Source organism: Trichechus manatus, unplaced genomic scaffold (genome assembly GCF_000243295.1).
Source record: "Trichechus manatus latirostris isolate Lorelei unplaced genomic scaffold, TriManLat1.0 scaffold00031, whole genome shotgun sequence".
NCBI lineage: Eukaryota > Metazoa > Chordata > Mammalia > Sirenia > Trichechidae > Trichechus > Trichechus manatus.
This window is the reverse complement of record NW_004443967.1, coordinates 8,082,426-8,098,541: the sequence shown is the minus strand read 5'-3', so window position 1 is coordinate 8,098,541 and position 16,116 is coordinate 8,082,426.

Sequence of the window (16,116 nt, the reverse complement as noted above, 5' to 3'; positions counted from 1 at the left end):
GAGGTATTATTGTTATTGGTACTATATAAATGTTGAAAATGATAAAGACAGTATTAAGGACTTTACTATCTTTCAATAAATCCCTGGGGCGTATTGATAGTGACATTTTCAAAAATTTCCCAAGGAAATAAACAGAAATGTGTTAAAAAATGCATGAACAAGAATGTTCACTATGTATAACAATGAACATGGAAACAATCTCCTGTGGTTTGTTACACAGCTGTCAAAGCTGATTAAACAGATTGAGTGATATGGGAAGTGCTCAGGATATAATGCCAAATTTAAAAATCTAACTACAGAACAGTGGAACTCATTTCTATAAAAAAGGTGTGTGTTGGGGGTGTGTGTGTATGTGTGTATTATATAAATATATATAACACATATATATTATTCAGACAGACAGAGCCAGTCAAAAAAAAAAAAAAAGGCATCAGTCCAGTTAATATTAATACTGGTTATCTCTGGGTGAAGGAATTACAGGTGACTTGTTTCCCTCTTTTTGTTTATCTGGACTTTCTATTTTTTCTAAAAATGGCATATGTTATTACATGAATTTTTGAGTTATTTCCTAAATAACTTAAAGTAGAATTAAAGTTAATGATCAAAGGCCATTCCTAGCCCCACTGTCTGGGGGGAGGGGAGATGGCCTCCCAAGGTCATAGGCCTGCCCCCCAGGACCCTCAGTGTCTGTGTGGAAGAGCCAGCTGTGATTTTCTCGAGCGCCGAGTGGACACGGTGGGTGAACAATTAGCCAGCTCTGGACAGAGAAGCTGCCTCCCCGGAGACTCACACAGGAACCATGGTCTTGGGAAGAAATAGGAACGTTCTCAAACTAATTCCCAGAAGGGGGGGGGGGTCCGTCAGAAAATTCAACACCTGGGAATCGCCCCCTCCTCCGGCATGTAACTCAATAGGTGGCTCTGAGGGTCCAGGTAGCGGGATAAGCAGATGGGAAGAGACAAGGTTGAAGGGCTGGGCCCATCCCCCTCCTGTCACCATCACCCCGCTCCCATCCCACCCCCAGGTTCCCACCACGCTTGCTGGGCTCCTCCCTGATCTGTGCCTCAACCCTAGTGCCCATTATACAATTTTTCTTCTCTCTAAAAAACCCACAATCTCTCTAGGCATCTTTGAGATAGACAATAATATAAAATGTCAGTGCTGAATAGGACGTCAAATACCATTTCACTCTCTCATTTTCCAGCTAAAGAAACTGAATTGTAAAGAGATTGACCAATGTGTCCAAAGTCTCCCGCCAGTAGGTGTAGAAGCCAAGATTAGAACTCAGATGTCTTGACTCCTAGGCCAGAGTGACTGTCCTCCACCATTCCAATTCCTCCCATCAACTGAAAGACAGCCAACTGTCCTCCTTAAGGACATGGACTCTAAGGCAGACCGTCTGGATTCAAATTCCTGTCCCGGCACTTACCCCGAGTGTGGCCTCCTGAGCCTCGGTCTTCTCATCAAGAAAATGTCGATAATAAAATTTTATGCAAAGATTAAATGAATTAAGGCATATTTAGAACAGAGTCTGGCTGTTTTGATGATTATTTTTACCAGCCAGTTGGTTGTATCCATGGGAGGAGGTTGGAAAGGGCAGAGATAGACTTAGTGATTCAGCAGCAGAAGCAAAAATCTCCTCAGGAACATGGTGAGGCCCAGGCCAGCCACCATTCATTTATGAAGTCTTGACTGAGCCAACAGAATAGAGTTCAGAAATTGATGCTCACATATATGGTTACCTTGTTTACAACAAAACTGTGTCTGTACTGGGGGTACAATCATAAAAACTTCTTAGCCATAACCAAACACCTCCCAGGACTGAGATACTAAGCTTGAGGGCTAGGAACCATAGTCTCAGGGGACATCTAGGTCAATTGGCATAACATAGTCCATAAAGATAATGTTCTACATCCTACTTTCATGAGTGGCAACTGGGGTCTTAAAAGCTTGCGAGCGGCTATCTAAATTACAACTATTGGTCTCTTCCCATCTGGAGCAAAGAAGAATGAAGAAAACAAAAGACTTCAAAGGACTAATGGACCACATGAGCCACAGCCTCCACTCACCTGATACCAGAAGAACTAGATGCTACCCCGCTACCACTACTAACCGCTCTGAGCAGGATCACAATAGAAGGTACCTAATAGAGTTGGAGAAAAATGTGGAATAAAAAACCAAATTCACAAAAAAGACTAGACTTATTGGTCTGACAGAGGCTGGTGGAACCCCTGAGATGTGGCCCTTAGACACCCTTCTAACTTAGAACTGAAGCCATTCCCAAAGATCACCTTTCACCCACATAAAAGACAGGCCTATAAAGTGAACAATAACACTCAGGGGGAACACTCTCCTTACAACAATCAACTATACAAAAAGGGCAGCATTTGCCCAAAAACAAAGTTAAGAAGGCACGAAGGGGTAGGAAAACCATGCGAAAGGAGACGGGAAACCCAGGGTGTAAATGGAGAGAGTGCTGACACATTGTGGGGATTGCAACCAAAGTCACAGAACAATTTGTGTATAAATTGTTGAATGGGAAACTAATTTACTCTGTAAAATTTCACCTAAACCACAATAAAAAAATTTTTTTTAATTGTGTCTGTAGTGCATGAGGGAAAGATAGTCCATACATACTGCTGGACCAGACTAAGTACCTATTTGAAGAAGAAGCTTATTGTAACCCCAACCTCACACCATACACAAAAATTGATCCTAGATAGAATCTAGACCTAAACGTGAAAGTTAAACAATGAAATGTTTAGAAGATAACATAGGAGAATATCCTCACAACCTTGGAATAGGCAAATATTTCTTAAAGAGACACAAAAAAGCAACCATCATGAAGGGAAAGATTGCTAAATTGGACGTCATTAGAATTAAGAACTTCTGTTCAACTTAAGACACCATAAAGAAAGTAAGAAGGAAAACCTGAGACTCTTTTCCAGACTATATAAGAACTTCTAGAAATAAATAATAAAAGATCAACAACTCAATAGAAAAATGGGCAAAAGACTTAAACAGGTATTTCACAAAAAAGGATATCCAAACAGCCAGTACACATATGAAAAAGTGTTCAACATAATCAATCATGGAAATGCATATTAAAATCACAGTGATATATCATTACACAGTCACCGGCACAGTTAAAAAAAAAAATCTTGGCAAGGATGTGGAGCAACTGGAACTCTCCCACATTGCTGACGGGAATATAAATCAGTACAACAACATTAGAAATTGTTTGGCAGGATTTTTTAAAGCTGAACCTACACATAACCTTATAGCCAAGCAATTCTATTCTTAAGTATATACCTAACAAAGTACAAATGTATTCCAAAATATAAGAATGTTCACTGCAACATTATTCGTAATAGTCCCCAACTGGAAACAATCTAAATATACATTGACAGTAGAGTGGATTAGTATATTGAGGTTTATTCATATAATGGAATATATACAGTAACGAGGATGACTGACATAAAACTATGCACTATGACACAGATAAATCTCAAAAACATAACATTAAATGAAGAAGCCAGATACAAAAGAATACATACTGCATGGCTATTCAAATAAAGTTCAAGAACAGTCAACACCAATCTGTAAGGTTAGAAGTCGGGACAGTAGTTATATTTTTGTCCTGGGGTAATGACGAGGAGGAGGCATTAGGGAGACCTGTGTAGGATGCTGGGGATGGTCTGCATCTTGCTTTGGGTGATAGTTAAACAGATATGTTCACTTTGAAAAATTCATCAAGCTGTACACTTATAATTTATACACATTTCCATAAGAATGTTACACCCCAATTTAAAAAGTTTACTTTAAAAACATTCACTGCTTCACCTATGTGAGGCCAAACAATTAACAATTACTTTAAAACAAAGAGGAAAATTTAAGGGAGCAGGGAAACTAGATTAATGGAAATGGAACAACCAGAACGGAAATAATGAGAACGTTCACACCTTGTGAAGAATGTAAACAATGTCACTGAACAATTTGTATAGACATCATTGAATGGGAATCTAATCTGCTGTGTAAACATTACCAAAAACACCATAAAATATTATTTAAAAAAAAAAAGGCCCTAAAAGAAATTTACCACTTTAAGTATAATCTGTATACAGTGTATACAGTGGCAAACAAGACAGATGTGGCCCTGCCCCCAGAAAGCTTACAGCTGGTCCTGGTGTTGGTCAGCTTTAGTCCAGATATTTTCAAACTGGGTGTGAATGCTGTGGAATGAACTGGGACCTGTACCCTAAAAAAAGCTTTGTAATTACAGCCCTCACATTTGTAGGAAGCATTTTCACTTCAAATGCACTTACACATTCCTTGTCTTCTGTGATCTTAACAACTGTGTTATCTTTAAGATATCAACATTGATGGAATCTTTAAAAAGTGCGACCCTCTCAGAATTTTACAACAAAAAAACTGAAGCGCTGAGAAAAGAGACTTGTCCCCGATCCCCCAGGAGGTAAGTGGCACTACCAAGCGGTCATCTGTGATGTGGAAACCAGACAACGCCCTCAAGCCAGCAGGGGGCTCAGTACAGGCCACATGGACCCGGGCTCTGCCCCAGAAACTGGGGTTGAGTCCCAGCTCCGTCTTTTCCCGGAGTGTGATTTCACCCAAGTTATCTAGCCTCTAGAAGCTTCAGTTTGCTTATCTGTAAAATAAGGAATATTTACCACAAGGCAGGGTTGCTAAAGGCTCATGGAGATACTACTACTTAAAAAGCATTCAGCTATGGTTATAGCATGAGTCCTTGGGTGATGCCAACAGTTAACATGTTCAGCTGCTAATGGAAAGCTTGGATGTTCGAGTCCACCCAGAGGTGCCTTGGAAGAAAGGCCTGGTGATCTACTTCCCCCAAAAAAACCCATTGAAAACTCTTGGAGCACAGTTCTACTCTGGCACACATGAATGAGGTTACCATGAGTTGGAACCAGCTCGATGGCAACTGGTTTATTATTACAGAAATAAGAGAGAGATTCCATGATTAGCAAAGCTATTTAAAGTGAGAGCCATTTAAAGCAGAGTCACCTGCCTTTCAAGAAACATGATAAAGACCCTGAAGGTCTCACCTCACAAAGTCCTCCCCCTGCATCGGGGCCCAGGTGGCTCTCACACATTGGATGACTTCCCATAAAGTTGAAACTCAGAGCCTTCTCTGTAAAACCAGCCACGTGGAATCTATCCTAAGGTGAGCAGTTTTTCAAAGTTAAAAAATATAGCCAGGGCTGTGACCCAGCCACACAAAATGTAACAGGCAGTAGTCCTTAACCTCGTTGCACACTACACTCACCTGGGCTGATAGAGGTAGCTGGCACCAGGTGAGTGTTGGGCATGGGAATCTTGAAAAGCACCCCCAGGTGGTCAAATGTACACTTCTAGGGTTGAGAACCACTGGCCTTGCCCCACCCTAATTTGTGCCATTTTTCCGGACACAAGCCGGAGCCGGTTATGCCTATTAACCTTAGTGAGGTGTTGCCGAAAGTGAAGCCTCATTGTTGGGTGGCCCAACCACTGTGCCCCGGGATGCTCAGAGCAGCTGCCGACAAGGCCCATCTGGAGTCTTACAGGAGCTAGTCACAAAAATACAAAGCCAAACGCAATCAGTTCTTGACTTCCTCACCAGCCCCCTCGGGGTCAGCTTCAGGGGAGCCCCTAGGTGTCCCTTCCTGCCCTCATCTGTCCCCTTCTCTCATGGTCTACTTCTTGCCCACAGCCCAGTTCTCCATGGCAGATTCTGGGTCCAGCCCACAGTATCTTGTCACCACCGTGACAGCAGGTCTAATGCCTTCATGTTCCCTGCTGAGGAACAAAACTCTAAGACCAGTGATCTGCCTGGCTGGCACCAATGTCCTCTCAGGCTGTATCTGGGATGTCCTACTCCAAGCCCCCTTATCCCTCCAAACATGAGGATGGGAGGAACTGTGGGGAGGGATCATAATACTCAGCCATAGAGTCAACTCCAACTCTTGGTGACCCCATATGTGTCAGAGTAGGATTGTGCTCCATAAGGTTTTCAATGGCTGATTTTTTGGAAGTAGATCACCAGGCCTTTCTTCCAAGGTACCTGTAGGTGGACTCAATCCTCCAGCCTTTCAGTTAGCAGTCGAGCATGTTAACCATTTGCGCCACCCAGGAACTACAAAACCAGTTGCTGTTGAGTCAATTCTGACTCAAGAAGATGTTATTCTACTCCAAGTCCCCTTATCCCTCCATATGTGAGGGTAGGGAAGAACTAGGGGGAGGGGTCAGGATACTCAGCCCAGCCACCATTATAATGAGGAAAGGTTTGTGTCTGGACCGCCCGAGGTCACTCATGTGAAGGGCAGAAAGGGGATGGAGAAAGAGGGAGACAGCGAGGGGAAGAATGTAGGAGCCTAAAACCACCTTCTAACTGAGGAAGCCCACAGGGAGCTGGATGTGGAAAGGGGATATTTCCTGGAGGTGTGTGAGTGAGTCTGACACAGCTTGAGATGTGAGATGTCCTGGACCTAGAATCAAAACTCAAGAAATCACAAGAGAAAGGGCTGTGAGGGCAGCCGGAGTAGTTCTGGAATGATGAAGTGCCAACTCCATCCCCAGGCAGAAAAATTCAGTGCAAAGAGAGGCTGCAGGAGGCCAGAAGGCCTACAGGATAGATCCACCCAGGAAGTGGTGGATAGCACGAGAAGCGAGGGGGCAGAGGATTTGTCTTGAGAAAGGCTTCCTTCCCTCCAAAAAGCAGGGTTCTGACTCTTCGTTCCCTGACAGCCACCAGGCCCACCAATCCACTCACCATCTTAAACATGCAGCTCAAGGGAATCCTGTCAAAACTGTAGAGCTTGTGAAAACAAGGAGTGAGATCAGGCAGAGGCATCTAAGCACAGTTGTGTGTGTAGGTGTGTGCACATGTGTGTGTTTATCTTGAAGATATTTGCTATTGCGTGTCATTAACACTGAAATTGTAATTAAGATTAAAGAGGGAGACGAGGCAGAAGACAGAAAGCCCGGGGTACTGCGGCCACAGAAGCAGCAGCAGTGAGTAGCTCTGCCCACCCTAAGTGTGTAGCCCTTCCGTGTGGTGCCTTTGGGATACCACCAGTTGCCACTGAATGGATTCTGGCTCACAGGGACCTCATGTGTGTCAGAGTCGAACTGTGTTTCACAGAGTTTTCAATGGCTGATTTTTTAGAAGTAGATTGCCAAGCCTTTCTTCTGAGGTGCCTCTGGGTGGACTTGAACTGCCAACCTTTTGGTTAGTAGTCGAGCACTTAACTGTTTGCACCACCCAGGGACTCTGCCTTTGGGATGGTGAAACCACTAACTCCCGAGATGAACAGGGGCTTATACTGTTGCGTGTCTCTTCAATTTGCTCTGAGCTAAGATGATACTGTACTCAGAGCCAGGGCAGTAGAATGGTTGGAGACTGACAGTTGTGAATCCAAATCCTCGCCCTGTCACTTTCCGGGAGAGCTACCTCAAGCAAATTACTCACGTCCTCCAGGCCTCAGTTTCCTCATGTGTGAAATGGGGAAAGAACACCTACTCCCTCCCCCACCCCATACGGTGTTGTTATTGCAGAGTCAGCCCGCGACTCACGGCGACCCCACGCACTATGAACAAAATGCTGCCCCATCCTACACCGTCCCCATGGTCAGTTTCAGAGCAGGCCATTGGGATCCATAGGGTAGATCGCCAGGCCTTTCCTTCTATTCCATCTTAGTCTGTAAGCTCTGCTGAAACCTGTTCAGCATCATAGCAACACACAGCCTCCATTGATGGGTGGTGGCTGCGCATGAGGTGCATTGACTAGGAACAGAACCTGGGTCTCCCGCAGGGAAGGCTAGAAGCCTACCACTGCCCCACCACTGAGCCCCCACTACCTCCCCACCCGGCATGGTAGTGCGGATTAAATGCGATGATGCAGTTAAGGCTCTGACACAGAATGAGCACCTAAAAACAGAACACATATATTCAGCGCTTACTCTGTGCCAGACACAATCTGTTTCACATACATCACTTCATTTCTCTTTGCCACACTTCTCCTCCAAATAAGATTAGGCAATGTACCCAAAGTCACACAGCTGGAGGCAGGATTTGAACTCTGGCTTTGGTCTCCAGAGAGCAGGCTCTGAGCCCCTGCTCCTATCACCTCCCTCGGTATGTGGGAGCTATGATTGAATTATGAATCACATCTGCATTTCCATCAACTTGAATAATTATCGACCTCCATGATCGAGAGCTTAATGGGAAGACCAGCTCCCTCGACATCAACAGAGAGATGGATGTAAGTATGCGGCTCTCTGCTCTTCTGGAGAAGGCAGACTCTGACGGAGCCAGGGAGCCCCTCACTCCGGAAAACCTTCCCTGGCCACTCCTTGATTCATGTCTCCACCCACATGAGCAGATCTGATTTAGCCTCACCCAGTGAGTGATTGCAAGTCTGCTGAGGTTAAGTCATGCCATCTACACCGTTTGCTCCAGGTTAGAAATTTGGGGGTCCTTTTTGATACAGATTTATCATTTCTGGCTTCTCGGGAGGAATTAATGAAGTCTTGTAAGTGTTATTATTTTAACCTTCGTAAAATAAGTAATAAACAACGCGCGCACACGTACACGCATGCACTCACTCATGGATGCGTGCCAGGATTCTAGTCTTTGTTTTAGTCACCTCCCAGCTGAACTGTTACAATTCGCTCTTGGCTGGTCCTGGTTCATCTATCATATCATTTGTCCTTTTCACAATTTGGCCTCACACTTGGTGTCAACCCTTCCCGGGCCTCTCAGGTACCTCAGCAATGCTAATTACACCACTTCCCTGCTCATCTGTTGAGGTCAGGGGTCCGCAATTGATGTCACCATTTAAAGGACTTCTCATTTCAGTCCCTGGGAGATAAGGCTCGACCGACCCCAATATTCTCCATACTAAATTATTGGTAATGTCATCTGGCCACTCTGTGCTGTTTTTCCACAATCAAGTCTTCAAACCGCTTACCTCCTGCCTTCCCAAAAGAAATCTCAGCCAGGCTCGCTCTCCCTTCTCCGGAGATATGCTCTGTGTTTTCAAATTCCCTTGGCCCATCTGTTATTTCAGCAATAGTTCAAGCTTGAAAACAAGATCCACGGCTGAAAATATTGCTTAACAAAGCAATAAATAATATCATCTCACATCACTCCTCTGACCCCACACCGCACACAGGCCTATCTCCAAGGAACAAGAAAGAGCAAGGTAATTTTTGCTTGTGCTTTGTTTTACCAAAGAAATTTGACTTTTCCCTTTACATAGCCAACATTTTCTCATGTATGTTTAGACCTTCCACCTGCCTGGTTTTTATTTCTGGTGGCCAAATGTAAAAAGCTAACCAGAAGGGTTACAGGGAATGGAAGGATCTGGCGCTTCCCTCCCAAGACGCGAGTCTGTGAACGCCCTGCTCTGCCTGCCTGCGCCATCCTTCTCCACAGACAGCTGCATCATTTTTCTTTGACTGGTTGTGAAATGTTTTTTCAACTACTGGGGGTGTTATAGTTAAGTGTCATCTGGTATTAAAGGAACAACTGTGTGCCAGTCTCCCAATCTGTAAAATGGGACCAGCAAGGCCTGTGTCACAGGTTGCTGTGAGGCGTAACTGAGCTAACCAAGTGGAAGCACCTAGTGCCAAGCACCTGGCACACAGAAGGTGCTCAGGCTGTGGTAGCTCAGTACCAGCCTCAAGTGAGCAGGCCCAGTATTGCTGATGCACTGAGCTCCCCTCTGAGAAGAAGGAAGATTAATTCCAACTCCAGTTTCATAGTTCCAACTCTATGTAAACGGGCGCCGATGACTTTACCTGTAAAGTGAGGAAGAGGCAGAAAATTGTAGCTGAATGGCCACTGGGCTCTGTTTCACATCACCAGGTCCTGCTGAGCCCTGCCCTGCATGTTTCCCCAATGTGTCTGTTGTGGATTGAATTGTGTCCCCCCAAAAGGCACGCTAAAGTCCTAACTCCCAGTACCTGTAGCATGACCTTGTTTGGAAATAGAGTCTTTGAAGACACTATCAGTTGGGGGCATTGGTTGTTCGCTGGTAGAATTCTCACCTTCCATGCGGGAGACCTGGGTTCCATTCCCAGCCAATGCACGTGATGCACAGCCTCTACCCATCTGTCAGTGGAGGCTTGCTGGTCGCTATGATACTGAACGGCTTTCTGCAGAACTTCCAGCTAAGACAGACTAGGAAGAAAAACATGGTCATCTACTTCCATAAATCAGTCAATAAAAAAACCTATGGATCACAGCAGTCTGATCCCCAGCCCATCATGGGGATGGTGCGGGACTGGGCACCATTTTGTTCCATTGTACATGACGTCACCATGAGTCAGGGCCAAATCGAAAGTAGCTAACAACAACGACAATCAGCTAAGCTAACATGAGTTCACACGGGTGTCGGATATGCCCTAATCCAGTCTGAGTTTGTGTCCTTATAAAGGAGGAGAAAAGACACAGAGAGGCAGACAGAGAAGAGACAGCCATGTGAAGATGACTTTACACACCAAATCGTGCCCGTGGCTACCAGAAGCTGGAGCCCTGGTGGCACAGTAGTTAAGAGCTACGGCTGCTAACCAAAAGGTCAGCAGTTCAAATCCACCAGCCACTCCTTGGAAACCCTATGGGGCAGTGCTGCTCTGTCCTATAGGGGCGCTATGAGTCGGAATTGACTCCGTGGTGATGGGTTTGGTTTTGTTTGGTACCAGAAGCTGGGAGAGGCAAGAAAGGATCATCTCCTAGAGACTTTGGAGGGAACATGGCCCTGCCAACACCTTGAATTAGGACCCGTAGCCTCTAGAGCTGTGAGACAATGCATTTCTGTTCTTATAAGCCATTCAGTTTGTAGTTTTTGTTACAGCAGCCCTCAGAAACTAATACAGCATCCCATCCTCCCCGGCGCTGTTAGGTGGAGACAGAACTATCTCCGTTCTGCAGATGAAAAAACTGAGGCAGGAGGGAGTTAAGCATAAGAGACTTGGCCAAGGTGTATGTTAGAAATCTGGGGTTCTAATCCCTAATTCAAAGCCAAGGGCGATGGTGGGAGGTTTCCAGCAGGCTCCTGGGGTGTGGCTTGGAGTTCTGGGTTGAGAGAGATAAAGCACAGAATCAGCCAGCAGTTCTTTCCGCTGACTGTTGTTTGCAGAGACCAAACGTTCTCTGAGTCCTAGGCTGTGCCTGATAATGTCAAAATGACAAAGTAAAATGTGGAAAATGGAGTCAAACCAGTTACTTGCTTTCATAAAGATTAAAAAAAAAAAAAAGTTGGTCTGAATTCTACCTATTATTTCCCTCTTCATATTGAGTCACATTTATTTATATAGACACGTGAACTTCAGTTGGAGAGTGGTAACCAGCCCTTAAAAATAGCAGCCCGCCAGGAACAGAAATGCGATCTTAGGAGTCCCTGAGTCCAAGCAAATCTTAGACGAGTCTCTGGTTCTCACAAGACTGAAAGTAATTTTTATTTTAATCATTTTTCAGTCAAAGCAGTTTTGTGGTGAGAGAAAAGTCCCTCTCTTGCCATCACCACCTCGACCTGTATGAGCCCCGTTCACAGCTTCTTTCTCAGGAACGGGATCTCCAGGAACTCAGACAGCCACAGCAAAGGGGTGTGCGAGGGTCAAAGTTCAATCTGCAGAACTTCATTTTCAATCCAGAACTCATCTAAACCAACCAGCTCGCCCCGTGCGCGTTTGTTTTCCTGTCGGTTTTGTGGCTGCTCATTATGTGTGAGGAGGAATGAGGGCTTGTGTATAAACACCACGGTTGAACAAGAAGCATATTTCTTTCCCCCTCTCTAAATCTGGACCCCTCTCCTGCTCACCAGGGCTACGCTTTCCTCTGGCACTTGAGACAGACATATGTTATTTTCAGTTCCATAACTTTTGAGTTCGCTGTATCACCACACACATGGCCAAGGCATTGCAAATATAAATAAATGTGGGCGTCTGGGTTTCAACCACTGGGGCTCTCAGCACTTTTTTTTTTTTTTTTCTTCTTTTTTTAATGCAATGTAACTCAAGTGGATTGTCATCACAGCCAAGTGGCATGAAAAAGTCCTCCAGAGAACTCAATGTTTTCCAAGCCCAGGCTTCGGTCCCACCCCTAAAACTCTTGCTATCACCGCCCCTCCAAACCAAACTGGCAAATGCTCAAACCAGGTCCAGTGAGCAAAATCCTTTAATGATCCTTTATTACTCCAACCTGTCGATAAAACAACCTAATAAATAAATACACTAATTGGGCTTTGCAAAGGCAGACCTTCTTCAACAATACTTAACTGCAGCATAATAAAAGCCCATTACAAGCTTCAGCTTTGTGGATACTCTGATAGTAAATAAGAGATTATTTGCAAATTTAAACACGCTGAACAGGTTGGCACCTTTTCAGGTAGCAGTGGCTTCAGGCTGTGCGCCAAGCTATGGGAAAGGGAAATCTCTCATACCCACCCCCTTCCTGACACTGTAGGCTGGAATGTGTGCAGGGGGCCGGGGGCACCACAGTGGCACGTGATCTAGAGAACAAAACCGCACCAAACCCGTTGCTGTCAAGTCGATTCCCACTCAGAGTGACCCTGTAGGACAGGGAAGAATTGCCCCACAGGGTTTCCAAGACTATAATCTTTATGGAAGCAGACTGCCACATCTTTGTCCTGTGGAGCCACTGGTGGTTTCAAACCACCAACGTTTTCGTTAATAGCCAAGTACTTTAACCACTGAGCCACCAGGGATCTGATTTAGAGACAGATGTTAGGATTTTTTTCCCAGCTCCTGGAGAATTTGCAGATGCCTGGCACATAGGAGGTGGTGGACAGTAAGGTTGAAAATAATAAAACAGCAGCCTCCCCTTAATGAGCACTTCCTATAAGCCATCCGCTTTTGTTCGTTTTAGTTTCATTAATAACCAGTATCCTCACTTAGCAGATGGGGAAACTGAGACTGAGTCCAACAAAGCCTTTTGCCTAAGACCATCCAGCAAAGCCAAGATCTTGCCCCTGTGAGTCCAAGCCCATGCACTCAACATTGCCTCCTAACAAAATATTGGGCCTGTTAGGTGCTGTGTGCATTTCACATTAGTTATTTAGTCTAATCTCACCATAACCTTATAAAATAGATACCAGCATTTTACAGATTCAAGGATAAAGCTCAGAGAAGTTTTAAGTAACTTGCCCAGGGTCACCTCGATGATAAATGGGGAAGGTTTGAACCAGTGCAGACCCCTGGTGGCACCGTGGTTAAGACACTGGCTGCTCACCGAAGGGTCAGCAGTTCAAATCCACCAGCAGCTCTTTGGAAACCCTATGGGGTACTTCTACTCTGTCCTATAGGGGCACTATAAGCTGGAATCGACCCGACGGCAACAGGCTGTTTAGTGAACCTATGTTGTCTAACTCCAACTATCCGCTAAAACATGAATCAACAATGTTTTTCCAGAAAGGGTCAGATAGTAAATATTTTAGGCTTGGATTCAGTCCCTGTCACAGCTACTCATCCTGCCCTTGTATTTAGAAAGCAGCCATGGACATAAACAAATGGGCATGGCTGTTTCCAATAAAACTTTATTTACCGAAATAGGCAGCTGGTGAGAATTGGCCAAGGGCCATAGTTTGCTGACCCTTCTCTAAAAGACCGCAGCAGGCGTGCCATATGCATTGTCAAGGCCAAGGAATGCTGGGCAGAGGACTAGGGGCAGAAAGACCAAGGCGTGGCCTTGCCCTGGCTGGAGTCAGCAGCCCCAGCACCTCTCAGCAATTTAGCAAGGTCTCCATTGACCATGCAAAGCCCAGCGTGGGGGCGGGGGATGGGCAGGAGACAATTGTGGAGAAACTTTGAAGTTGAGCCATCCCCCTGAAATCTCCCGGGGCCGTGCCTTCTCCGTGCTGGCCTCTGTCCATCTGACAGATTATTGGATGTTCCTGAAGCCCTTTTAACTCTCCCTTCCTCTGGCCCAATAACTATCTTTCTGGAGATGAACCACTCATTTGACACAGGCGAGAAGTAATGACTGAGTCGGGAGGCAAGCTTGGAGATGTTTCTCAGGAGCCCCCACCAGCCCCATCTCCACCAGTGGTGGAGGGTGAAGCCATTTGGGGCTGTAACCTGATACTTTATTTTACAAATGAACTAATTTTCCATAGGCACCTTCAAGCTGGGAAATATCCCAGAGGTGGACTAACCTTTAACATTAGGTGTAATCAAAGATTAGCTGTGTCACATGACCCGTGAAGTGCTAGAGACCAAAGATAATAAATCCTCCTCTCCCCTGCACCCCGCAGTGTGGGGCTTTGTCCATTCAGGAGTCCCCCACAGGGCAGCGCCAGCCCCCAGACCTGGACGGCAGGCAGCGAAAGTAGAACACAGGACTCGGGGCGGGGCCTGGGCACCCCCATGAGCTGCCTCCAAATACCGAGCAGGCAAGTTAGTGCCAATCAGGGCGTCCTGTGTCACCTTTATCCTGATGTGGACAGTGGCCTCGAAGGACAAAATCTGGCACCATTGGCAGAGAGTTCTCTGCCTGCCCAGAACTGTGCCCAGCACTTTGCATACAACAATTCTCTAATTTGTCACAACAACCCTGTGACCCCCATTTTATGCATAGGACCCTCCAAAATGCCTTCCTGAACCCAGCGTGGAGTTTGAGTACATGTACATGGCATAGGGGGAGATTTTGTTGTTTAATCATAAGAACAAAAGTAATCTCTTTCCATCATGGTGGGCAGAGCTAGAGTTTCCTTTCTGGGGATGTAGTGCAATATTGCTAAACTGCCAAGGGGCACCATTGCCAGATTCAGGGACCCCCTGCCCTGCCGCAGCCCCAGAGCTAACATAGGAGAGGGTCTCCATGAGTGTGGGGGTGCTCTCAGCAGGCACCACCCCTGCAGCACTGCCCGCCCACTGGGAAAGCTCAACTGAGGTGGAACTGTCCCTGTCAACCAGCCTGGTGGAGTTGCTAGGAGCTGGAAACCATGTCCAGGGCAGGGAGGCACAGAGCCTGGGAAGCCGGGTGCCTGCTCCTCTCTGTACTGTGTGTCCTCCGTAGCACGTCAGCCTCTCTGAGCCAAGTTTTGCCCAAGGACCTGATGACCTTAGCAGAGATTTTGAAGCCTTTGGTTGCTTACACATCTGAGTAAACTGCAGGGAGACAATTAAACTGCCCTGGGAGGGTAGGATATTCCCCCTCTTGTGCTATAACAATGGGTACCTTTTCTGTTCCACTCACTCAGAAAACACTCTGGGAGCACCTACTACACACCAAGCACTCTGGGAGACACTTCGATACATTTGTGAAGACTCTAACAGCAACTTCTGAAGTAAGAACTATAATTAGACACAAGAAGGCAGAAAGATTCTGTGACTTACTCAAGGTACGTAGACCAGCCTGTACCTAGACAAAGAGGCAGTTGTTCAAACCGAACAAGTGGATACTGGCTGGTTTAAAATCAGGAAAGGTGTGCATCAGGGTTGTATCCTTTCACTACACTTATTCAATCTGTATGCTGAGCAAATAATCCAAGAAACTGGACTATATGAAGAAGAATGCAGCATCAGGAGTGGAGGAAGACTCATTAACAACCTGCGATATGCAGATGATACTATCTTGCTCACAGGAAGTGAAGAGGACTTGAAGCACTTACTGATGAAGAGCAAAGACTACAGCTGTCAGTATGGATTACACTTCAACATAAAGAAAACAAAAATCCTCACAACTGGACCAGTAAGCAACATCGTGATAAATGGAGAAATATCGAATTTGTCAAAGATTTCATTTTACTTGGATCCACAATCAACGCCCATGGAAGCAGCAGTCAAGAAATCAAACAACACATTGCACTGGGCAAATCTGCTGCAAAAGATGTCTTTAGAAGTGTTGAAAAGCAAAGATGTCACTTTGAGGACTAAGGTGCACTTGACCCATGCCATGGTATTTTCGATCACCTCATATGCATGTGAAAGCTGGACAATGAATAAGGAAGACCGAAGAAGAATTGATGCCTTTGAAGTATGGTGTTGGTGAAGAATATTGAATATACCATGGACTGCCACAAGAATGAACAAGTCTATCTTGTAAATACAGTCAGAGTGCTTCTTGGAAGCGAGAATG